This window comes from Bufo gargarizans, chromosome 8 (assembly GCF_014858855.1).
Source record: "Bufo gargarizans isolate SCDJY-AF-19 chromosome 8, ASM1485885v1, whole genome shotgun sequence".
Lineage (NCBI taxonomy): Eukaryota > Metazoa > Chordata > Amphibia > Anura > Bufonidae > Bufo > Bufo gargarizans.
The window spans coordinates 105,850,743-105,877,218 of record NC_058087.1 but is presented as its reverse complement, the minus strand read 5'-3'; the positions used below and the strand labels follow the sequence as shown (position 1 = coordinate 105,877,218).

Genomic DNA, 26,476 nt, shown 5'->3' with positions numbered 1-26,476 from the left:
TACTATTAGTAATAGCAAAGGTGTTGTGTTCTGATCTCCAGTGTTTGACTCAGCCTCTTCTCCCATTCTGTTTGCCTGCCACCTGCGTCGACTACTGAACCTGTCTGACCCTGAGCCTGTCTGACCCTCTGTACTACTATCTGATACCAGCTTCTGACCTCTGACCACGCTTCAGATTTTGCCTCTGACAATCATCATCATCTGCTGCCTTTACTCCAGTCTTCTCTGCATAACTACTTCTCACCACCATGTCTGCTATTGGACTCAGTTCACACTAACTGCGGTTATTACTGCAACTTGAGCTATTGGAGTGTTCACAGCTGACTGCGAGTCAGCTGTCAACCATATTAGCTAATCCTGTAGGTTGTGGTTCAGTTTCTCTCTTGCTGCATTCTATCCTCTCTCCTGTGAGTGTGCTGAATCACATCCTAGGGGTTAGTGGCTGCCTTCCCTTGGTTGACACAGAGAATCCTTACTCTCTGGTTTGACCAGTGACTCCAACTCACTGGTTGTAACAGCTGGCCAATCAAGCACAGTGATACCGTGGCTATTAAACCAGGTATTGGCACTTTTGGCAGTGTGGGCAGGTGACAAGTCCTACTGGAAAATGAAATCAGCATCACCATAATGCTTTTTGCCAGAAGGAAGCATGAATTGCTCTAAAATTATCTGGTAGACTGCTGTGCTGACTTTTGACTTGATATAACACAGTGGACCAACACCAGCAGATGACATGGCTTCCCAAATAGTCACTGACTGTGGAAACTTCACACTGGACCTCAAGGTCTCAAGCAACTTGGATTGTGTGTCTCTCTACTCTTCCTCCAGACTCTGGCACCTTGATTTCCAAATGAAAAGCAAAATTTACTTAAAGAGGACCTTTCACCTGTTTTGACATAGGCTAATTATGTTATTACCTTGTAGGGTGGCCCCCACTGATGCCATGGGTGTATTTTCTTTTTTTTTCAAACCGTCCCTCCGTTCGTCCGCTGTGGTCCCTCATTATTTTGGCGCACAGTATTGTAATGAGCTGTATCTTCGCAACGGGGTTGAGACGCAGTCTTCTGCTGTTGGCGTCTCCTTTTCCCTGGCTTTGAGCGCGATCCAATGAGAGCCGACCGCTTACAGCCAGGGAGAAAGCTCCTTACCTACAAGGTCCTAAAATAATAAGCCTATGTCAAAACAGATAAAAGGTCCTCTTTAAATCTGTAAACAGGACTTAGGCCCACTGAGCAACAGTCCAGTCCTTTTTCTCCTTATCCCAGGAAAGACTCTTTTGACATGGTCTCTGGGTCATGAGTACCAGGACACAAGGAATGTGACAATTGTAGCCCATGTGCTGGATACCTGTGTGGTGGCTCTTCTTGAATGGTCTTTTCTTGACAATCCTTTCAAGGCTACGGTTGTCTCTGTTGCTTGTTACACCTTTTTTCAACCATACTTTTTTCCTTCCACTCAACTTCCCATTATTATGCTTGGTTACAGCACTCTGAACAGCCAGTTTCTTTAGCAATTACCTTTTGAGGCTTACCTATGATTGCGTGGCCTACTGAACCAGACTGAGGGACCATGTAAAGGTTTTACTGACTAACAATAATACCTGTGGGTGTTGGTGTAGTAAACAAATCCGAAATGGGGCTCAAAATTGTCAGCAACTCAAAGAAGAGACAGCACATGTCACCTATGTCATACTATGGAGTGCCATCCCTACTCTAAAACATCCAGGTATTATTCTTAGTTACTAAACTTATACTGATATGCTTTCTGTTGCCTTTCATAAATAGAATTTTTGACTGTCACAGGATTTTTTTTTTGTATGCCTGTCTCACAATTATGACGTCACTACGTGTTAAGGTATATATAGTAGCACAGTTGTGTACATATATGCATGCTTGAGAAAGGCATGTTTGCCGAAACATTGCATCTGGAATAAATCAGTTGTATTTTCACGGCATGCAATAGTTAAAGGGGTATTCCGATCTTCATGATCATGTTTCAAATGTTTACACAGGTGCCATACTTGCCATACATACGGCTACCCGTCCACGGAAGGATCTATGGGCGCTTGTGCAGACTGCGCTTACTTTTCACCCAGGCAGCCGGTCATTCCTGCATGAACGCGCACGTCTGCTACAGAGCCGCGCATGCGCATTTCTTCATGGCCGTCTGATACAGAGCCGCGCATGCTCTGTATGCAGAGCGGCCGTAGTGGGAGAGAATGGTGTAAAATCAGGGTAGGAGGAGTGGAGCTGTCCGTGCTTTGTGATCGATTCGCAGCGTTCAGCAGCGCAGCCCTGATCTCCTCAGTGAGTGGTGAGAAGATCGGGGCTGCGCTGCTGTGTATAACTGCGCCAGCACCCCTCCCCTTTCAATTTCTCGCTGAGCGGAACCCCATGCTGGCACTGATGTCAGTTAACCCCTTCCATCCCGCGGTCCGTAGGGACCGCTGTATGGAAGGGGCAGGGAGGGCGCTCCTGCCTCCATTGGGTGCTGCTGTGTCAGCCCCGATGGTTACCATGGCAACCGGATGCCTTCCCAGGCATCCGGCTTGCCATGGTATATCTAAGCCTGATCAGGCTCCTGCTAAAGGCAGGAGCCTGACCAGGCTAAGTAACAGAAACTACACTACAGTACACTGCTGTGCATTATAGAGGCATCAGACCCAATGAATCTTCAAGAACCAAGTGGGTCTGATCAAAAAATGTTGACATTTTTTTTTTAAGTAAAAAAAAAACAACAATCTAACATTTTCCCATATACGCACTTTTCTAATTCAGTAAAAATTAAGAATATAATACACAGTACCCTAAACATGACCTAACCTCTCAGATGAACACCGTAAAAAAATTTATAAAAACAGTGCCAATAAAGTGCTTAAATAAATTAGAAAAAGTATACATATTAGGTATCGCCGCGTTTGTAACGACCGGCTCTATAGAAATGTCACATGAACTTACCCCTCAGGTGAACACCGTAAAAAAAAAAAAAAAAAAAAAAAAAAGCTATTTTTGGTCACCTACCATGACAAAAAGTGCAACACCAATCGATCAAAAGGGAGTATGCCCCCCAAATAGTACCAATCAAACCGTCATCTCGTCCCACAATAAGCCAACTGCGCTCACTGACATGCAACACTGGTGCATGGTACAGAGCAGCGCTTTATAAATACAGCATTTTGTCCAGAAAATTTACAGATATGCCCCGTTATTTTTCAGTTATTTGCGTAAAAGGACATGAATAATGGTAGGTTCACAAATAGATTTTTGGAGGAGGTTTTGAGGTAAATTTTCCTGCAGTTTTTTCATTCCAATCCAGAAGTGGGCTTGAAAGGAATTGGAAATGTAAAAGAAGGACTCAACGTCGCATTCCTTCTGGACTCCCTGCTGGCGTTGGCTGAAGGAATGCGACGGAAATCTGCCTCAAAACCTACTTTAAAAAACCTCAGTGTGAACCTAACCTTAGGGTTCATGCACAAGAAAGTATTTTTTGCCCATGTCCGTTCCATTTTTTTTCTGCCCGTATATGGAACCATAAATATATATATATATATATATATATATATATACACACTGTACTTCTACCAACAGGATGGGAATTGGCCTGTGGAAATACTAGTTACACATACATACCAGCCAATATTACAGAGGGACCCTGTACAATAGCTAGGTTAACATTAACAATTATACAACTAGTCCCAGCAATACAGACGCGACACACGAGAGACACTTCTCTACAGCTACCAGAAAATTGTGACTATAATGTGAATCTCCTCTCTAGAGCAGAATACATGAGTACCAGGGTTGGCCATATATAACCACAGGACAATATCAAAACTTTCCAGTTTTATGGTAAAACAGATAAATGTCACTAGTGCAATTCTGCAAGATATACTGCTGGATATACAATTACCGTATATACTCGAGTATAAGCCGACCCGAATATAAGCCGAGGCCCCTAATTTTACACCCCAAAAATGGGAAAAATAATTGACTCGAGTATAAGACTAGGGTGGGAAATGCAGCATATGTGGGGGATCTGTGGAGGACGCTGTTATGTGGGGGATCTGTGGAGGACAGTGTTATGGGGGATCTGTGGAGGACACTTATGGGGACCTGTGGATGGCACTGTTATGGGGTGGATCTGTGGAGGACGCTGTTATGGGGGGATATGTGCTATGACACATAGGGCCATGAGGGGGCAGCATAAGACATATAGCATCTTATGCTTGTCCCCCTCATGGCCCTATGTGTCCCCTCGTGTCCTAAACTGCGCACATAACTGCCTTTGCGTGTAAAGTATGTTACTCCTGTGTAAAACAATCTCTCTCCTATTGATAACAGGTCCGGCCTCTGTACTCACTGTTACGATGAATGCACTACAGCGACCGGGAGCTGGCTGGCCGCCACGTGACTGACATCACTTAGTAACGCTCCTCCCACTTCAGGAAGCAGGAGCGTCACTAAGTGACATCAGTCACGCGCCGGCCGGGCCGCTCGCTGCAGTGGCATTTTCGGGTCGGCCAAATCGAGACTCGAGTATAAGATGAGGGGGCTTTTTGAGCACAAAAATATGTGCCCAAAAACTCGTCTTATACTCGAGTATATACGGTATATAAAAAGGCTATCTTGCAGAATAGGGCAACTATTGACTATTTATTGCTTCAAAATGGTGTAGGATGCTCAGCGTTTGCAGGGATGTGTTGTTTCAATCTATCAGATCACTCCCGTGGAAGAAAAGATAAAATAGGCCAACTAGAAGAGATGATTAAACATATAAAACAAGATGTTGACCAAGGATGGTGGGACTGGCCTTTTGGCTGGATACCTGACTTTGGTCAAATAAGGTATGTTTTAGGAGTGGCACTCGCCGTGGTCACTGCAATAGTGCATCTCTGCTGTTGTCTACAGTGTGTGGCCTCCCTTCTTGCCATATGTCAAAAAAAATGGCCGAAAGAGGGGTACACTCAACATTCCTCTATACTCCGGTAGAGATGGAAGAGGCAAACACAACCTCAACAAAGCCTGAGGATTATACTCCTGAAGGGTATATGGAATATCTAAAGGCTTACAAGCAAACTTAGGGAGAAAAGAGAAAGAACCATATAGTATAAGATATATAAGGTTCTAAGAGGGGATTGAAGGGATATATGTAACTCCATTTTGTCTGCTTTAACAATGTATTGTGAAATCATCTAGTCCATGCACTGTTTCAAATTCCCCCTCTGTGGAATTTGAGAGACTTCCTCTGCCCTCGGACAGTTTCTAGAGACCCTTAAATTCCTTAGTAAAAACAGTCACACCTTCTAAGGTCATCCCGGCTTAATGCATACTAATCATATATGTGTCTACACATGATTGGTTGATGAGGTTACTATGTAAATCCGGTTGTATTATGTCTTCTATAGCCATAACGGATTCGTCATGAACACCATTGAAAGTCAATGGGGGACGGATCCGTTTTCTATTGTGTCAGAGAAATCCATCTTGCTCCGCACCACATGGCGGACAGAAAAAAGCTGCAGGCAGCATTTTGGTGTCCGCCTCCAGAGCAAAATGCTGATTGAACGGAGGCAAACTGATGCATTCTGAGCAGATCCTTTTTTATTCAGAATGCATTACTGATCTGTTTTGGACTGCTTCTGAGAGCCCATGACGGATATCAGAAACGGAAAGCCAAAATGCTAATGTAAAAGCCTTATATGGAAAGGGCTGACATGACTACTCAAATGGTATCTGTATTGAACTTCTAAAATCCGGTGATTAATATTGTGAGGATTTGCTCTGGTAGGCAGGGTAAGGCTACTTTCACACTAGCGTTTTGAATTCCGTTCAAAACGGATCAGTTCAGCCCCAATGCTTTCTGAATGGATAAGGCTACTTTCACACTTCCGTTCAGAACGGATCCGTCTGCATTATATTGTTAAAAAATTTCTAAGTGTGAAAGTAGCCTGAACGGATCCGTCCAGACTTTACATTGAAAGTCAACGGGGGACGGATCCGTTTGAAGATTGAGCCATATTGTGTCATCTTCAAACGGATCCGTCCCCATTGACTTACATTGTAAGTGTGGACGGATCCGCTTGCCTCCGCACGGCCAGGCGGACACCCGAACGCTGCAAGCAGCGTTCAGATGTCCACCTGCTGAGCGGAGCAGAGGCTGAACGCTGCCAGACTGATGCATTCTGAGCGGATCCGCGTCCACTCAGATTGCATTAGGGCTGGACGGATGCGTTCGGGGCCGCTTGTGAGCCCCTTCAAACGGAGCTCACAAGCGGACACCCGAACGCTAGTGTGAAAGTAGCCTAAGGATCCGTTCAGAATGCATCAGTTTGGCTCTGTTCCGCCTCCATTCCGCTCTGGATGCGGACACCAAAACGCTGCTTGCAGCGTTTTGGTGTCTGCCTAGCGATGTGGAGCCAAAAGGATCCGTCCTGACTTACAATGTAAGTTAATGGGAGCGGATCCATTTTCACTGACAATATGGTGCAATTGAAAATGGATCCATCCCCCATTGACTATGTTCTTCATAATGCAAACTGATCCGTTCTGAACGGATACAATCGTTTGCATTATAGGTGTGGATAACGCAGGTGTGAAAGTAGCCTTAGCGGACACAGAACAGAGGCTAAAGAAACGGTTTGTAAAACAAAACTTCAGTGTTTAATTACACATGAGAAAAAAAAAACAAAGCAACATTGACAGTCTTAATGTTCGCTCACACAAAGGAAAGTCAAAAGCACAAAAACAGTCACCTTGTTAGCAGGTTCTTTCAGCGTCCACAACAGGCTTTACGGTGCCTGTTTCCCCGCATGCGGCTCTCAGCCCTCTAGCAAGGCACAAAGCCTCAGATCCCTCACATACTTGTAACCGGCCTGCCCTGTGAGCTACTGTAAATGTAAAGTTTTGCAAGGACAAGAACCATCTGGTGACCCGAGCATTCCTCTCTTTAGCCTAGCTCATCCACTTGAGAGGGGAGTAGTCGGTCACCAGACAGAACTTTCTCCCCAACAGATAATAGTGGAGAGTTCTCACTTGATGGCCAGGTACTCTCTCTCCACTATACTGTACCAAGTCTCGGCTGGAGTGAGCTTACGGCTGAGTTTTGGTGTTCGTTCACTCAAAGGAAGGTCCAAAGCACAAAAACAGTCACCTTGTTAGCAGGTTCTTTCAGCGTCCACAACAGGCTTTAGGGGGCCTGTTTCCCTGCATGCGGCTCTCAGCCCTCTAGCACGGCACCATGCCTCAGATCCCAAGACAGAGACCTTGATCTGAGCCCAGCTGCCTTTTTAAAGGACAGCCAGGTGCTGCCAAAACCCGGACTGGCACTTAAACTCCGGTCCGGTATTTGATCTCACCTGGCTGGAAATAAGCCCAGCCACACATGTTGGCAGGAAAATACCTGCCTTCCCAAACAAAACCTTTGCTAGGTTACAATATATCTACTGCACATGGTTTTGGTGCTGTATTTATGTAATGAGCTTGGTTCTGATGCTGTATTTGACTTATGGGTTTGGTCCTGGTGATATATTCATGCAGTGAACTTGGTTCTGGTGCTGTATATATGTAGTGGTCTTGGATCTTGCTCTCTATTTGTGTGTTAAACGTGCATCTGATGCTATATTTTGATCTAATACCATACATTCCCATCTGAGTTCGGGCCACTGTCACAGATTCTGTCAAAAAGACTGTACAAAAAAAGTCCTGCATGCAAAACTTTTTTTTTCCAGTAAAGAAGCTGCATCCTGAGCCGACCCAATTATAGTCAAAGGAGTCTCTTAAGCTCAGGAGTTGGTAAATCTTGCCCCTCTAATGAACATGTTGCGACGGACTCAATCATGTACTGTATCTGGGATTGCACGTGTATACGATCCCAACATGAAATTACAAGGCCATTTACCTATGCCGCCTTTATATGGTAGGCGGAGTTAAACAGGTTAAGGTGGGCCGCTACACATGAGCCAGTGCTGTGCCCAGGTTAAAATTTACCAGCCAGCCCCTACTAAAAGTATTATTTTATTAATACATATTTACACAATAGGGTCCAGAACAGGTAAAGCTGTAGTACCAGAACATAAACATTCTTGAATATGTTAGTCAGTCAGAGACCTTCCTCAGCCACATGAGCCCCTAGAAATGGGAAATTACTAAACAAAATAATACATAATCAATATATGTATTATATATATATATATATATATATATATATATTTTTTTTTATTTTTTTTATTTTTTTTTTGAGTATCCAGAAAACAAAGGATCAATTCTAGCTTCTGACGTATAAAATAGTTTGTTCTTTATTTGGTTTCCAAAATTTAAGATCCAACATACATCACATGGAGAGACACAAGGTAATTGTGACGCGTTTCGGGCTATAGTATTGAGCCCTTCATCAAGACAATACATAGTACACTAAAACAAGTACTTAAATACAACACAGATAGGTTCCTCCTCCTTTTTTGATTGGCTAAAGGTCACATCCCAGGCCCAGGTGTTCCTGGATTAGGTAAAGGAGTCTAGCCAAGAGCACATGGGCGGGGAGGCAACAAATTAGTATCATGCATTTGAAAACACACACTGATGAACTACATGTACTGCAGTGTTAAATCATATTTTCTGTTTAGGCACTTCGGTATACAAGTTTCCAAAACAAACATCCAATATGTTTCTCTACTTAGGAGCTTCTGTTTACGATCACCTCCTCTAATAGGTGCGGAAACAACCTCCACGCCCTGCACAGAAAACGCAGAGATATTGCCCTTGTGAACAGTGGCAAAATGCATTGTTGCCGCTGAGACATTCCGAGACATGACGTGAGGGACATCACTCAAATGCTTCCTTATACGTACTTTTAGATCATTTGTGGTACAGCCCACGTATTGCAACGTGCATATTTTACATGTTATAACATACTGTATACTACGTGGTCTGTGTTGCAATTAATGTATTGCTTCAACATATGTTGATATGACCTTTAGCCAATCAAAAAAGGAGGAGGAACCTATCTGTGTTGTATATAAGTACTTGTTTTTAGTGCACTATGTATTGTCTTGATGAAGGGCTCAATACTATAGCCCGAAACGCGTCACAATTACCTTGTGTCTCTCCATGTGATGTATGCTGGATCTTAAATTTTGAAAGCCAAATAAAGAACAAACTATTTTATACGTCAGAAGCTGGAATTGATCCTTTGTTTTCTGGATATTCTTAATGTGGCTGGGTTCAAGCCTTATCTTCCGTGCTTCACAAGGGTGATCAGAGGTGAGAGCTGCAACTTTTTTCTTTTCTCTCTCCCTCCCTCTCTCTCTCTCTATAGATATACACACACACATATATCATATATATAAAAATGAGTTTCTGTCTGTTCTTTATGCACGAAATGACTGGACCGATCTTCAACAAAATTTGGCACACATGTACATCAGGTGTCCGGTAAGGTTTCAGCTCTCTAAGACTGAGATATTCCCAAAAAATGACCCACATTAGCCAATACAAGTCTGCAAGTCTGTTTCTTCAAATCCCAACTGCCATAAACACAGTTTTACTCCAGGTTTCCATAACAACCCATCCATTTTTCTTTACTGCTTAAAGGGGCGGGCACTGTGGAGGTCAATGTTTTTAAAGGGGCGGGCACTGTGGAAGTCACTGTTATTAAATGGGCGGGCACTGTGGAAGTCACTGTTAAAGGGGCGGTCAGTGTGAAAGTCACTGTTAAAGGGGCAGTTACTCTGAAAGTCACTATTAAAAGGGCCAGTCACTGTGGAAGTCACTGTTAAAGGGGCGGTCACTGTGAAAGTCACTGTTAAAGGGGCAGACACTATGGAGGTCTCTGTTAAAGGGGCGGGCACTGTGGAAGTCACTGTTAAAGGGGCGGGCACTGTGAATGTCACTGTTAAAGGGGCGGGCACTGTAAAGGTCACTGTTTAAGGGGTGGTCAATGCTAAAGGGGCGGGCACTGTGGAGGTCACTGTTAAAGGGGCAGGCACTGTGGAGGTCAATGTTAAAGGGGCAGCCACTGTGGAGGTTAATGTTAAAGGGGAAGCCACTGTGGAGGTCATTTTTAAAGGGGTTGGTACTATAGAGGTCACTGCTATGGGGGAAACGGTCGATATCTTTTTACGACACAGGGAAACATAAAAGGAAATAGATGAAATATACCCATGCAAAGCAGAGTACTTCTGCTAGTAGATATATATATATATATATATATATATATATATATGAATTTCTGTCTGTTGTCAAACAACTATACCGATCTGCACTAAAATCGGCAAATAGGTACATCAGATTCCAGGAAGGTTTTAGACAGGGTCTCAGCTCTCTAGGATGTACAGTTCTTGAGAAATTCTCCAAAAAATGCAAATATGGCAGTGGCATTTTTATGGAAGTAGGCGTGGAACCCCTGTGTCAACCAATAAATCTGACTTTGGGCTAATGCTAAAGGCATTATCCTGGTAGTCCCCTGGCATACACCCTTTAAACCCTGCACAAGGATTTGGACTTCGCTGCAGGGGTACTACCAAACAGTTACCCTCTGGAGTAGTCTCTGTGTGATTAAAAGCTAACGTACAGGAGTCATAGACACCGATACAGAGCACAGAGGGGTGAAGAACAGGATGAAGTCAGTGCAGGCAGAGTATGTGCTATACGGTAAATGGTATAAGGGTCAATACTGAGGTCAGGCACTAAAGGGTCAGAATCTAGAAAACAGGCAGAAAGTCAGTACATAGGCAGACAAAGAACATGAACCTTTGCAGGATACAAGCATGCTAGAAAACCTACTACTCAGATACCCTGCCACAGGGCAAGTACCCCAAGGTGGCCAGATACTGGCTGGTGAAGATTTGGGTGTGCACACTTGCCTTTTAAGAGCCACAGAGGGAGTGCATGCGCACAATAAGTGCAGAGGAGGACAGGACTTACTGGCAAGCAGACCACAGCCTGAATGGAGGGACAAGGCAGACTTGGCGCATGGCAGATGAAAGTGGGAGTGGATCCGGGCCACCAGGTGAGGTAAGCAGAATAGCGGTGGTCTCGGGTCAACGTTGTAACATGCATCAATGTGAATCATCACCTCTGAATGACCAACTCTATATACTGTAAAAAGCTAGAAATACTATAATTCACATAATACACCTCTTGGAAGGCAGCGAGGAAAAAAACAAATCAGAAAAAATGAAAATTTGAAAATTGGCTCCATCCTTAACCTCTTGGGGACATATGACGTACCGGTACATCATGTGTAGTTCTGATCACCGTCGTGCGGTGGGCGGTGATCTTAACTAGGTGCCTGCGGAAATCAATCAGCAGGCACCCTGGGACAATGCGTGGGGGGGTCCCGTGACCCCCCCATCTTGGCGATTGCCACTAACCGCAGGTCAATTCAGACCTGCGGTTTGCAGCGTTTACGGGTCGTTGCGGCAGGGATCAGTGGTGACATCGGGTCCCCGTGCTGCTGTAATAGGGACCTGATGGCATGGAAGGCAGCGCAATGCCTTCCTTAAGCATCAGCGCTGCCTTCCGGTGAAGAACCTGTGAGATCCAGCCCCCTGGATCTCACAGGCAGGAAGCTGTATGAGTAATAAAAAAAATTGGTAAACTATAGGGGGAAAAAACACCGGCTCTGTAAACATCACATGACCTAACCCCTCAGATAAACACTGTAAAAAATAAATAAAAAACTGTGCTAAATAAACCATTTTTTTGTCACCTTACATCACTAAAAGTACAGCAGCAAGCGATCAAAAAGGCGTATGCCCACCAAAATAGTACCAATCTAAAAAATATGGCCTTACCTAAGACAATCGCCCCAAAAAAAGAACAAAAAAAAAAACTATGGCTCAGAATATGGAGACACTAAAACATCTTTTTTTTTTTGTTTTATAAAAGCTGTTATTGTGTAAAACTTAAAGGGAATCTGTCACCTAGTTTGAGCATATTTAACTGTTGACATAGCAATGTTCAATAAAGTACCTTCATTCCAGCAAGGGTCTTCTTTCTTGCGTCCTCATGCTGCGCCTGTCCGCTACTACGGCTCCAGAGGCACAGAACTCTGATTACATCACTGGGCTCGGCGCATGCCCAGTGACACTATTGAGGCTGTTGCCCTTAAGGAGCCGTAGTATAGAACAGGCGCAGGCAGTCAGCGATACTGCGGCTGCGCGAGATTTCTGGGGAAAGAAAGGAGGACGCACGGATCGTGGGGTGAATAAATTACATGACGTAGTGGAGGGGGCGGCGCCGTTTGGCTCCGACGTGGGAGTAAATTTATTCATGAGGAGGCGTGCTGGGCTTGAAAAAAAGGCCGGCTGGGCACTGCAGGGGGGCGTTACTGGGCACTCGAGGAGAGGAATAACGCCCCTCTGGGCACCTTGAAGCTTAATTAGCTTATTTGAAAAAATCAAATCAAAACTTGAATAAAAGAAAGAAGACCCTTGATGGAATGAAGGTACTTTATTAAACATTGCTATGTTAACAGTTTAATATGCTCAAGTTAGGTGACAGATTCCCTTTAAGTAAATAAAAAAAAAAAGTATACATATTAGGTATCGCCGCGTCTGTAATAACCTGCTCTATAAACATATCACATGACCTAACCCTTCAGGTGAACACCGTAAAAAAAAATATATAAAAAAAGTGAAAAACTGCAATTTTTTGTCACCTTACATAAAAAAAGTGTAAAAGCAAGCGATCAAAAAGTCATACGCACCGCAAAATAGTGCCAATCAAACCGTCTTCTCATCCCACAAAAAATGAGACCCTAGCTAATATAATCGCCCAAAAACAAAAAAAAAACTATGGCTCTCAGAATATGTAGACCCTAAAACATGATTTTTTTTGTTTCAAAAATGATATTATTGTGTAAAACTTACATAAATAAAAAAAGTATACATATTAGGTATCGCCGCATCCGTAAAAACCTGCTCTACAAAAATATCACATGACCTAACCCCTCAGGTGAATACCATAAAAAATAAAAATAAAAAAAGTTTTACACAATGATTTCATTTTTGAAGCAAAAAAATAATAATCATGTTTTAGTGTTTCCATATTCTGAGAACCATAGTTTTTTTCAGTTTTTGGGCGACTATCTTAAGTAGGGTGTAATTTTTTGCCACTATTTTGGGGTGCATATGACTTTTTGATCGCTTGCTATTACACTTTTTGTGATGTAAGGTGACCAAAAATTGTTTATTTAGCACAGTTTTTTTTTTTTTTACGATGTTCATCTGAGGGTCATGTGATATTTTTATAGAGCCGGTCAATACGGAAGCGGCGATACCTAATATGTATACTTTTTTTATTTATGTAAGTTTTACACAATAACAGCTTTTTTTAAAACCAAAAAAACATGTTTCAGTGTCTCCATATTCTGAGCCATAGTTTTTTTTTAATTTTTTGGGCGATTGTCTCAGATAGGGGCTAATTTTTTGCGGGATGAGGTGACGGTTAGATGGGTACTATTTTGGTGGGCAAACACCTTTTTCATCGCTTGCTGTTGTACTTTTTGTGATGTAAGGTGACAAAAAATGGTTAACTTAGCACAGTTTTTATTTTTGACTGCGTTTATCTGAGGGGTTAGGTCATGCGATATGTTTATAGAGCCGGTCGATGCGGACGCGGCGATACCTAATATGTATACTTTTTTTCCCCTATTTTTTACCAATTTTTTTAACTTTATTTGGGGAAAATTAAGTTTTTGTTTATTTTTACTTGAAACTTTTAATTTTTGGGAAGGAAAATTTTATTTTTTCAACTTTTTTTCACTTTACTTTTTGTCCCACTTTGGGACTTGAACTTTTGGGGGTCTAAATCTTTACAATGCATTCCAATACTTTTGTATTGGAATGCATTGGCTGTATGTTTAATGCAGTGAGTATTACTCATACAGCTTCTGGCCTGTGAGATCCAAGGGGCTGGAACTCACAGGCAAGTCACAGGAGACAGCGGCGATGCCACGGGAAGGCATCGCGCTGCCTTCCATGCCATCGGATCCCTCCTACAGCCCCATGGGGACCCGATGGCACTACCACCGCTGCCGCACCAGGTAAAAGCCGTAAACCGCAGGTCTCAATTGACACGGGGGGGTCACAGGACCCCCCGACGCATTTAGCCGAGGAGCCTGCTCAATGATTTGAGCAGGCACCGGGCTCCGATCACCTCCCCCGCCGGGCGGTGGTGATCGGAAATACACATGACGTACCGGTACGTCATGTGTCCTTAAGTACCAGGACAACATGCCGTACCGGTACGTCATATGTCCTGAAGTAGTTAAGGTGAAAATGAGCCCAGTACCTAAGGGGTTAACAGTGTTTTCTGTTATTTTACTATGGCTTTCCTCGGGAGAGGTCATCGATAACTGATCGGCACGGTTCCAACAGTCTTTATCCCTGCCAATCATCTGTATCAGACTAACTATAGTGGTGGAATCTGGGTGGAATTTGGTGCCAGAACTACACAGCTGATTACTGTACAGCTACTTCCATTAGATAAATGGGAGCAGTTCTGTAGTTACCATTTCCATCTCCTATACAACAGATATGTGCACTTCTAACGCTGACTTCCAGCGCCTTTCTGAAACAGCTGAACATAAAGGAGAGGGCAAAAGAGTGATAATCCAGCAGTCCAACTGCCCGCCGGAACAATTCCAGAAGAGGCCAGTAGCGCAAAGGTTAAGAAATGACAAGCTCAGAGTCTTGTCTACAAATGCTCGCAGTCTAGGGAATAAGATCAATGAACTTGAGGCTATAATGGCATCTGAGAATATAGATGTAGTGGCTGTTACTGAGACGTGGTTCAAGGGGAGTAATGACTGGGATATATCAATGCCAGGGTTCTCTCTATACAGGAAAGACAGAGAAGGTAAGAAGGGGGGAGGGGTGGCCCTGTATGTGAAAGATAGAATAAAATCTAATTCGATACAAGTTAGCGAGAACAATTTAGAGTCAGTTTGGGTTACCTTGCAGCTTGATAATCATAAGGTAACTCGTGTAGGTGTGATATATAGACCACCTAGCCAAGTCAACAAATTAGATGATCTACTAGTTGAGGAAATAGCTAAAATGACATTGAAGGGGGAAGTTATCATTATGGAAGACTTCAATCTTCCAGATGTAAACTGGAAAACCAAAATAGCTAGTTCTGCCAGGAGTACAGATATTCTAAATTCCCTACTGGGATTATCTCTACAGCAAGTAGTGGAGGAGCCAACCCGGAAGGAGGCCATTTTAGATTTAGTATTTACAAATGGGAATTTGGTATCTGATATTACTGTAGGGGAAAGCTTGGGATCTAGTGATCACCAGTCAGTGTGGTTTACTATAAGTACAGTGACTGAGCACACCACACAAAAACAAAAGTTTTAGATTTTAGAAAAACAGACTTTTCTAAAATTAGATTAGTGGTATACGAGTCCCTATCAGACTGGAACAGTTTCATTGGAGTCCAGGAGAAATAGGACTACTTAAAAGTGGCACTATTGAAGGCAACAGAAAATTGCATTAGGCTTGTCAGTAAAAGCAAAAAAACGGAAGAGACCACTGTGGTACTCAGCAGAAGTGGCCAAAATCATTAAAAACAAAAAGATAGCATTTAGGAATTATAAAAACAAAACAAAACGAGGATGACAGCCAAATTTATAAGATTAGGCAGAGAGAAGCCAAACAAGTTATAAGAGCTTCTAAATAACAGGCAGAAGAGAAATTAGCTCAATCAGGGAAAAAAGGCGATAAGGCATTCTTCAGATACATAAATGAAAAAAGGAAACTAAAACAAGGAATTACCAAATTAAAAACAAAAGAAGGAAGGTATATGGAAGAAGATAAAGAACTAGCTGACTGCCTCAATGAATACTTCTGTTCAGTTTTTACAAAGGAAAATGAAGGAGAAGGACCTCCGTTAGGAAAGAAGACTAATGAATCTTTTGATGCATGTGTCTTTACAGAGGAAGAGGTTCTAAGTCAACTGTCTAAAATTAATACAAATAAGTCACAGGGGCCTGATGGGATACACCCAAAGCTATTAAAAGAGCTCAGCAGTGAACTAGCAAAACCATTAACAGACTTATTTAACCAATCACTGGCAACAGGAGTCATCCCAGAAGATTGGAAATGAGCAAATGTTGTGCCCATTCACAAGAAAGGTAGTAGGGAGGAATTGGGCAACTATAGGCCAGTAAGCCTGACATCAATAGTGGGGAAATTAATGGAAACCATACTTAAGGAGAGGATTATGGAACATCTAAAATCCCATGGATTGAAAGATGAAAAACAGCATGGGTTTACTTCAGGGAGATCATGTCAAACTAATCTTATTGATTTTTTTTATTGGGTGACTAAAATAATAGATGGAGGAGACATCGCTTATCTAGACTTTAGTAAGGCTTATCAATAAAGTGCAGTCTTTGGGCTTGGACTCCCATATTGTTGAATGGATTAGGCAGTGGCTGAGGGACAGGCAACAGAGGGTTGTAGTCAATGGAGTATATTCAGACCAAGGTCTTGTTACCAGTGGGGTACCTCAGGGATCTGTTCTGGGACCCATATTGTTTAATATCTTTATCAGCGAAATTGAAGAAGGCCTCAATGGTAAGGTGTGTCTTTTTGCTGATGACACAAAGATTTGTAACAGGGTTGATGTTCCTGGAGGGATACACCAAATGGAAAAGGATTTAGGAAAACTAGAGGAATGGTCAAAAATCTGGCAACTAAAATTTTAATGTTGATACGTGCAAGATAATGCACCTGGGACGTAAAAACCCAAAAGCAGAATATAAAATCAGTGATACAGTCCTAACCTCAGTATCTGAGTAAAGGGATTTAGGGATCATTATTTCAGAAGACTTAAAGGTAGGCAGACAATGTCATAGTGCAGCAGGAAATGCTAGCAGAATTCTTGGGTGTATAGGAGGAGTAATTACAAGTAGAAAGAGGGAGGTGCTCATGCCGCTCTACAGAGCACTGGTGAGACCTCATTTGGAGTATTGTGCTCAGTACTGGAGACCATATCTCCAGAAGGATATTGATACTTTGGAGAGAGTTCAGAGAAAAGCTACTAAACTGGTACATGGATTGCAGGATAGAACTTACCAGGAAAGATTAAAGGACCTTAACATGTATAGCTTGGAAGAAAGACGAGACAGAGGGGATATGATAGAAACTTTTAAATACATAAAGGGAATCAACAAGGTAAAAGAGGAGAGAATATTTAAAAGAAGAAAAACTGTGACATACAGTCATGTGAAAAAATTAGGACACCCTTTGAAAGCATGTGTTTTTTTGTAACATTTTTAATAAAAGGTTATTTCATCTCCGTTTCAACAATACAGAGAGATTAAAGTAATCCAACTAAACAAAGAAAACTGAAGAAAAGTCTTTTCAAGATCTTCTGTAAATGTCATTCTACAAAAATGCCTATTCTAACTGAGGAAAAAGATAGGACACCCTCACATGTATTCCCTCTTAAATTGGCTCAGATCTCACACAGGTATATCACACCAGGTGCACATAATTAGTAGATCGTTACTCTGCATGTTGAATGAGGCTTGCCCTATTTAAACCTCAGACATTTAGTTTGGTGTGCTCCTGACTGTTGAAGTGAGAGTGAGCACCATGGTGAGAGCAAAAGAGCTGTCAGAGGACTTCAGAAAAAAGATTGTAGCAGCCTATGAGTCTGGGAAGGGATTTAAAAAGATCTCAAAAGATTTTGAAATCAGCCATTCCACTGTCCGGAAGATAGTCTACAAGTGGAGGGCTTTCAAAACAACTGCCAACATGCCCAGGACTGGTCGCCCCAGCAAGTTCACCCCAAGAGCAGACCGCAAGATGCTAAAAGAGTTCTCCAAAAACCCTAAAGTGTCATCTCGAGAACTACAGCAGGCTCTGGCTACTGTTGATGTAGAAGTACATGCCTCTACAATCAGAAAGAGACTGTACAAGTTTAACTTGCATGGGAGGTGTGCAAGGAGGAAACCTTTGCTTTCCAAGAGAAACATCGAGGCCAGACTGACATTTGCCAGAGATAAAGTTGACAAAGACCAGGACTTCTGGAATAATGTTCTTTGGACAGATGAGTCCAAAATTGAATTATTTGGACACAACAGCAGAGGACATGTTTGGCGTAAACCAAACACAGCATTCCAAGAAAAGAACCTCATACCAACTGTGAAGCATGGAGGTGGAAGTGTCATGGTTTGGGGCTGCTTTGCTGCAGCAGGACCTGGTCAGCTCACCATCATAGAATCCACGATGAATTCTACTGTGTATCAGAAGGTGCTTGAAGAACATGTGAGACCATCAGAAAATTAAAGCTGAAGCGGAACTGGACCATGCAACATGACAATGACCCAAAACATACTAGTAAATCAACCAAAGATTGGCTGAAAAAGAAGAAATGGAGAGTCCTGGAATGGCCAAGTCAAAGTCCAGATTTGAATCCCATTGAGATGCTGTGGGGTGACTTGAAAAGGGCTGTACGTGCAAGAAACCCCTCAAACATCTCACAGCTGAAAAAGTTCTGCATTGAGGAGTGGGGTAAAATTTCCTCAGACCGATGTCGAAGACTGGTAGATGGCTACAAGAACCGTCTCACTGCAGTTATTTCAGCCAAAGGAGGTAACACTCGCTATTAGGGGCAAGGGTGTCCTATCTTTTTCCTCAGTTAGAATAGGCATTTTTGTAGAATGACATTTACAGAAGATCTTGAAAAGACTTTTCTTCAGTTTTCTTTGTTTAGTCGGATTACTTTAATCTCTCTGTATTGTTGAAACGGAGATGAAATAACCTTTTATTAAAAATGTTACAAAAAACCACATGCTTTCAAAGGGTGTCCTAATTTTTTCACATGACTGTAGTTTTAAATTAGAGGGGCAAAGGTTTAAAAGTAATATCAGGAAGTATTACTTTACTGAGAGAGTAGTGGATGCATGGAATAGCCTTCCTGCAGAAGTGGTAGCTGCAAATACAGTGGAGGAGTTTAGGCACGCATGGGATAGGCATAAGGCCGTCCTAGATATAAGATAGGGCCAGGGGCTATACATAGTATTTAGTATATCGGGCAGACTAGATGGGCCAAATGGTTCTTATCTGCCGACACATTCTATGGAGATTGTTGCACACCTGAGGATCAGATATTGATAGGCTATCCTAAGGACAGGTTATCAACATTAAAATCCCAAAAGACCTTTGTAAGGTGATAATAGGAAAGTGTGTAGAGTGAGTTTATTTAGCACACCTCTGTGGTCACTGGAAAGTTGTAGAGGTGGACAGATTATATAAATAAATATGTTCACAGGATGGGGTGGCTCTACCAATCAGTAGGATAGGATGGTTCACAATATCTATGTGTTAACGTCAAAACACCAAGGGGTTAATTAAAATTGTAGTAATAAAGATATAGCACTCATATAGCTGGAGAGCTGCTCAAAACAAATTCCTTTATTTAAATTCTACTATTGAAATTCTCAATATTAAAAAGTCATACTATTAAAACGTCATACAAGATACGCAAATTGTACAGAAATTAAAAACAAAACATCACAAATGACGGTAAGGTAAAAAATCACTTGAGGTATAGATTTAAATGATTATAATATAAGTCAGACAGCATATAGGTGCTTAATAGATTCACAACAGGAAGATCTGATTATCGGTAATTCACTGAAGCTCTCGATTAAATAGTCACCAAATCTTCGGTTAATATAATCGTCGATTCTTGGTACTATAATGCACTAATACACTTTTCGATTTGATTATGAATTCTTGGTTCGAAAAATTGAAAGAGTCACATTAGTTCTTATGCAACAGTTCATAGGCTTATCGAAATTTTGAAAAATTCAGGAGTTTTTAGCTCTAGGTGGCGTCCCACCTATTGTCGAGCTATCTTATTCCCTTACCTCCAACCTTTGAATGCGGCCTGTTCGTTTGGTCACCGTTCCTTCAGCGTCCCACGTGCTCGACTTCTCACTAGCTCCGATCAAGCTGGAAATGGAACTGTATCGCTCCAGGAAGTTTGTGAGCATAGATTTCTGTATAGGACGAGTCAGTCACTTAACCCCTTAGGGACACATGACGTACCAGTACGGCATGTTTCCCGAGTCCTTAAGGACCCATGACGTACCGGTACGTCATGAGTTTAAAATAAGATTGCGGCGCCACAGGGGTTAATCCGAACAGGATGCCGGCTGAAATCCTTCAGCCGGCATCCTGTCAACGCCGAGGGTCATGTGACTCCCCTGTATCGGCGATCGCAGCAAACTGCAGGTCAATTCAGACCTGCGGTTTGCTGCGCTGTTAGCAGATTCTGATCCCCGCGGTTAAAAGGCCCGAAATCAAGTTTTAATAACCCCCCCTGCACCCCTGAATGAAATTATGTGGGCGGGTGGTGCGGGGGGGGGTGTGTCGCGGGCGATGCGGGATCGCGATTCCCCGCCCGCCTCCCCTTGAATAATCATTGGCGTCTAGTGGGTATACCAGGGTGTCAGCACATTGCTGACACCCTGGTATAAACGGCTGACATCGGTGATGTGATTTCAGCCAATTAACCCTTTCCATACAGCGGTCCGTACAGACCACTGTATAGAAAAGGTTAACAGCTCAGGAAGCACCCTCCCTCTCCCATCAGGGGGCTGCTGCGCCTTTACAGCCACCCGATGGGAGAGGGAGAGAGCCCCAGACAGCCCCCCACCAGCCCCGTCCTTACCCTTCCCCATCTGCGCAGTTCTGGCTACAACTGAGCAGACAGGGAAGGTTCCCATGGCAACAGGACGCCTTCTCAGGCATCCTGCTGTCCATGGTGCTGAACAGATCTATGCTAAAGGCATAGATCTGTTCAGACAAAGTGCAAGTAAAATACAGTACAGTACCCTATATAGTGTACTGTACTGTATTATACAGACATCAGACCCACTGGATCTTCAAGAACCAAGTGGGTCTGGGTCAAAAAAATGTAAAAAAAAAAACTGTGAAAAAAGTTACGATTTATCACTGAATAAAAATTTTTAAAAAATAAAATACACTGCCGTGTCCGTAACGAACTGATCTATAAAACGGTCATGTTACTTTCCCCGCACGGTGAATGCCATAAAAAATAAATAAAGTATACATATTAGGTATCGCCGCGTCCGTATAGATCGGCTCTATAAAAATATCAAAATGACCTAAGCCCTCAGATGACCACCATAAAAAAATAAAAATAAAAACGGTGTAAAAAAAGCAATTTTTTGTCATCTTACGTCACAAAAAGTGTAATAACAAGCGATCAAAAAATAGTGCCAATCAAACCGTCATCCTATTCCGCAAAAAATGAGACCCTACTTAAGATAATCGCCCAAAAACTGAAAAAACAAGGGCTCTTAGACTATGGAGACACAAACATTTTTTTTTGTTTTAAAAATGAAATCATTGTGTAAAACTTACATAAATAAAAAAAATTGTATACATATTAGGTATCGCCATGTCCGTGACAACCTGCTCTATAAAAATACCACATGATCTAACCTGTCAGATGAATGTTGTAAATAACAAAAAAAAAGTGCCAAAAAATTTCTTGTTACCTTGCCGCACAAAAAGTGTAATATAGAGCAACCAAAAATCATATGTACCCTAAACTAGTGCCCAAAGAACTGCCACCCTATCCCGTAGTTTCTAACGCTGGGTTCAGACCTGAGCATTTTGAAAGGAGCGCTCTGTGTGCGCGATTGTACCGGCGTTTGTAATCGCGCATACAGAGACAAGCGAACGCCCATTGTCGCGCGTTCCCGAAAGTCTATGTACGGGAACGGGCGACAAGACGCCCCAAAGAAGCTCATGTACTTCTTAGGGCGTCGGGCGTTTTACAGCGCGATCGTATACAGACATCGCTGTAAAACGCCCAGGTAAGAACCATGCCGATAGGGAAGCATTGGTTTCTCCTTGTTGAGCATTTTACAGCGCGTAGGAACGCGCTGTAAAACGCTCAGGTGTGAACCCAGACTAAAATGGGGTCACTTTTTTGGAGTTTCTACTCTAGAGGTGCATCAGGGGGGCTTCAAATGGGACATGGTGTCAAAAAAACTAGTCCAGCAAAATCTGCCTTCCAAAAACCGTATGGCATTTACAGCAGTTTACGACCACATATGTTTTTTTTTCTGTAAACTACAGAATCAGGGCCATAAATAATGAGTTTTGTTCGGCTGTTAACCCTTGCTTTGTAACTGAAAAAAAAATATTAAAATGGAAAATCTGCCAAAAAAGTTAAATTTTGAAATTGTATCTCTATTTTCCATTAAATCTTGTGCAACACCTAAAGGGTTAACAAAGTTTGTAAAATCAGTTTTGAATACCTTGAGGGGTGTAGTTTCTTAGATGGGGTCACTTTTATGTCCAGCAAAATCTGGCTTCCAAAAACCATACGGCGCACCTTTCCCTCTACGCCCTGCTGTGTGGCCGTACAGTAGTTTACAGCCACATATGGGGTGTTTCTGTAAACGGCAAAGTCGAGGCAATAAAGATACAGTCTTGTTTCTGTTAACCCTTGCTTTGTTAGTGGAAAAAATGGGTTAAAATGGAAAATTAGGCAAAAAAATGAAATTCTCAAATTTCATCCCCATTTGCCAATAACTCTTGTGCAACACCTAAAGGGTTAACAAAGTTTGTAAAATCAGTTTTGAATACCTTGAGGGGTGTAGTTTATAGAATGGGGTTATTTTTGGGCGGTTTCTATCATGTAAGCCTCACAAAGTGACTTCAGACCTGTAGTGGTCCCTAAAAATTGTTTTTTTGTAGATTTCAAAAATTTTTCAAGATTTGCTTCTAAACTTCTAAGCCTTGTAACATTCCCAAAAAATAAAATATCATTCCCCAAATAATTCAAACATGAAGTAGACATATGGGGAATGTAAAGTCATCGCAATTTTTGAGGGTAGTACTATGTATTACAGAAGTAGAGAAACTGAAACTTTGAAATTTGCTAATTTTTTCACATTTTTGGTAAATTAGGTATTTTTTTATGCAAAAAAATATTATTTTTTTACTTCATTTTTACTTCAAGTGCAATATGTGACGAAAAAACAATCTCAGAATAGCCTGGATAAGTCAAAGTGTTTTAAAGTTATGAGCACTTAAAGGGACACTGGTCAGATTAGCAAAAAATTGCCAAGTCCTTAAGGTGAAATAGGGCTGAATCCTTAAGGGGTTAAGAAGTTGTTAATGAGGAGGTAAAATTGCAGATGTTCTTGCGTACGCCAAAGTGGTGGTAGTGTGGGGTCCAGATTCCTCCCAGATGCGTTTCGACTTCTTCCTCAGTGGACTCCAAGTGCGTAAAAAATTGACTTTCTGCTGAATTAATATGAATTTAAAAGATTGCCACAAGTACAATGTAAGGCCTATGGCATTGACCCGGTTCTAAGTTTCCCAATAATACCAAGATGAAATATATAAGTGCAGTATTTTTGGAGAAGGACCTGTTAAGGTAGATGACGTAAGGTGGATACCTTTAGAATTTATTGGAAACAAAAAACGGTGCTAAATAAACCATTTTTTGTCACCTTAGATCACAAAAAGTGTAATAGCAAGCGATCAAATCTATACCTCAAGTGATTTTTTACCTTACCGTCATTTGTGATGTTTTATCCTTTTGTTTTTTAATTTCTGTACAATCTGCGTACTTGTATGACGTTTTAATATTATGACTTTTTAATATTGAGAATTTCAATAGTAGAATTTAAAGGGGTTATCCGAGTTATTTTTTTGTTCTTTCTATGTTCCTAACTAAGCAAATGTAACAGCTTTCCAATTCACTCACTTTATCTCCAGTGGCTGGTTTCTCAGATTTCACTGGGGGTCACGACCTGTGATGTCAGCTTCTCTCCCTGCTCTGATAAAGGTCGTTTACAAGCCTGTAAACGAGACGTCACTGTGCAGGCCACGCCCCCGTTCACTGCCGTCTACTCTCTGCTAGGATTCTTAACCCCTTCAGCTGCACAGCTCTGCAGCAGTGACAATTCTGGGCACAGGATCTGAAGGACTAGAGAGAGCATTGCACAAGAAGGTAGGGGGAAGATCCTGTGTGTATTAGCAGTGTCATTATACAGGTGGGACATGTAGTTCTACACTTACAAGTTGCTGTTTTCTCCCAGCACTCAGGACAGCTCCTCTATCCACTCCCTTAGCAGTGTCATTATACAGCTGGGACTTGTATTCCTACACATACAACATGCTGCAGAGTCTCCCAGCAGGCAGACATGTCACTCAGGGCAGCTCTTGTATTCACTCCTTTAGCAGTGTCATTGTTTAGCTGGGACTTGTAGTCCTACACATACAATATGCTGCAGAGTCTCCCAGCAGGCAGACATGTCACTCAGGGCAGCTCTTGTATCCACTTGCAGGGGGAGGGGCAGAGGTTGTTTTTCTTTTTGCATGTAAACAAAGGGCCAGAAGAGAACCAGGGAAATGAGGAAATATATAGCTGAGCTAAGCAGGTTTTATGCAAAAAATATATATATATATATATATATATATATATATATATATATATATATATCAGATTTGCAGTGCTATATTATTTTTTTTCATAACTCGGACAACCCCTTTAAATAAAGGAATTTGTTTTGAGCAGCTCTCCAGCTATATGAGTGCTGGTTCAGTATGGCTTCAATTTTGAATAAATCCCCAGCAGTGTCACCAGCAAAGCACCCCCACACCATCACACCTCCTCCTCCATGCTTCACGGTGGGAACCAGGCATGTAGAGTCCATACGTTCACCTTTTCTGTGTCACACAAAGACACAGTGGTTGGAACCAAAGATCTCAAATTTGGACTCATCAGACCAAAGCACAGATTTCCACTGGTCTAATGTCCATTCCTTGTGTTCTTTAGCCCAAACAAGTCTCTTCTGCTTGTTGCCTGTCTTTAGCAGTGGTTTCCTAGCAGATATTCTACCATGAAGACCTGATTCACACAGTCTCCTCTTAACAGTTGTTCTAGAGATGTGTCTGCTGCTAGAACTCTGTGTGGCATTGACCTGGTCTCTAATCTGAGCTGCTGTTAACCTGCTATTTCTGAGGCTGGTGACTCGGGTGAACTTATCCTCCGCAGCAGAGGTGACTCTTGGTCTTCCTTTCCTGGGGCGGTCCGCATGTGAGCCAGTTTCTTTGTAGCGCTTGATGGTTTTTGTGACTGCACTTGGGGACACTTTCAAAGTTTTACCAATTTTTCGGACTGACTGACCTTCATTTCTTAAAGTAATGATGGCCACTCATTTTTCTTTACTTAGAATTTGTATTATGGCAAGAAAAAAGCAGCTAACAGTCTATTCAGTAGGACTATCAGCTGTGTATCCACCTGACTGATGGTCCCAACCCCATTTATAAAGGCAAAAAATTCCACTTATTAAACCTGACAGGGCACACCTGTGAAGTGAAAACCATTTCAGGTGACTACCTCTTGAAGCTCATCAAGAGAATGCCAAGAGTGTGCAAAGCAGTAATCAAAGCAAAAGGTGGCTACTTTGAAGAAGGTAGAATATCACATATTTTCAGATGTTTCTCACTTTTTTGTTATGTATATAATTCCACATGTGTTAATTCATAGTTTCGATGCCTTCAGTGTGAATCTACAAATTTCATAGTCATGAAAATAAAGAAAACTCTTTGAATGAGAAGGTGTGTCCAAACTTTTGGTCTGTACTGTATTTATGCTTAATCAAATGACAACTACTAGACAGACTGGAATCAATGCTTGCATTGCATGGCTATGCAGCTTATCTGTATACTCTGTGAAGTACGGGCTGTCTAAGGGGTCATTTGTTTGTTCAGGCAGGTTAGTAGTTAGCAAGACACACATACATGATACAATGAAGCCTTCAGAACAAAACATCTACCACGTGAAGAGATTCTTCAAGGCGCCCACAGAAGTATTGAAAAAAAAAAAAAAGAAGGGAAATGTTAAGGAAATTATCCAGCTTTTCTGAAAGTGGATATAAAAATATTCATAGATGTTTTTCATTTCTCTGTGTGCGTGATAGCATGTTTTGACAATTGGAAAAAAACAAGAAGATGACAAGATGACATAAGCTAAAAACCTATAGAAGTGAACCGTGTGTGTTAAGATAAGGTTTGTATATGCTAAGTCGCAAATATGCATTTCTTGCTAAAAACCTAAACTGAAGCAGTAAATACATTCCGGGAAAAGGGAAAACTTGTAAAATACTAACCAATCAATAGATGGATTCTGTTCTAACCAATCAGAAGTATTATTCGTGTACCAATCAAAAGCCATTATTAAAATATTTGTAAACCAATCATGTTTTACTTTGAGAAGTTACACCCTTTGAATTGGATATCAATAAATGGGCTAGGACACTCCCACTTTGGGTTCCTGACAGAATTTGAACTACACTCAGACTTCTGTCATTTTCCTCCGTCGACGTCATTCACCTGAACACGAGGCAACGATCATCACGTGACTGACCCTTGGTCTGCCACAACACTTGATTTGCATAACCT

At 41.9% G+C, this 26,476-nt stretch overlaps 1 protein-coding gene across 1 annotated transcript in view; it reads right to left on the bottom strand.

Annotated features, from left to right (window-relative positions):
* The window catches only part of OSGEPL1 (O-sialoglycoprotein endopeptidase like 1), a 505,200-nt gene that overhangs the window by 332,081 nt on the left and 146,643 nt on the right, over nucleotides 1-26,476 (bottom strand). The window lies entirely within an intron of this gene.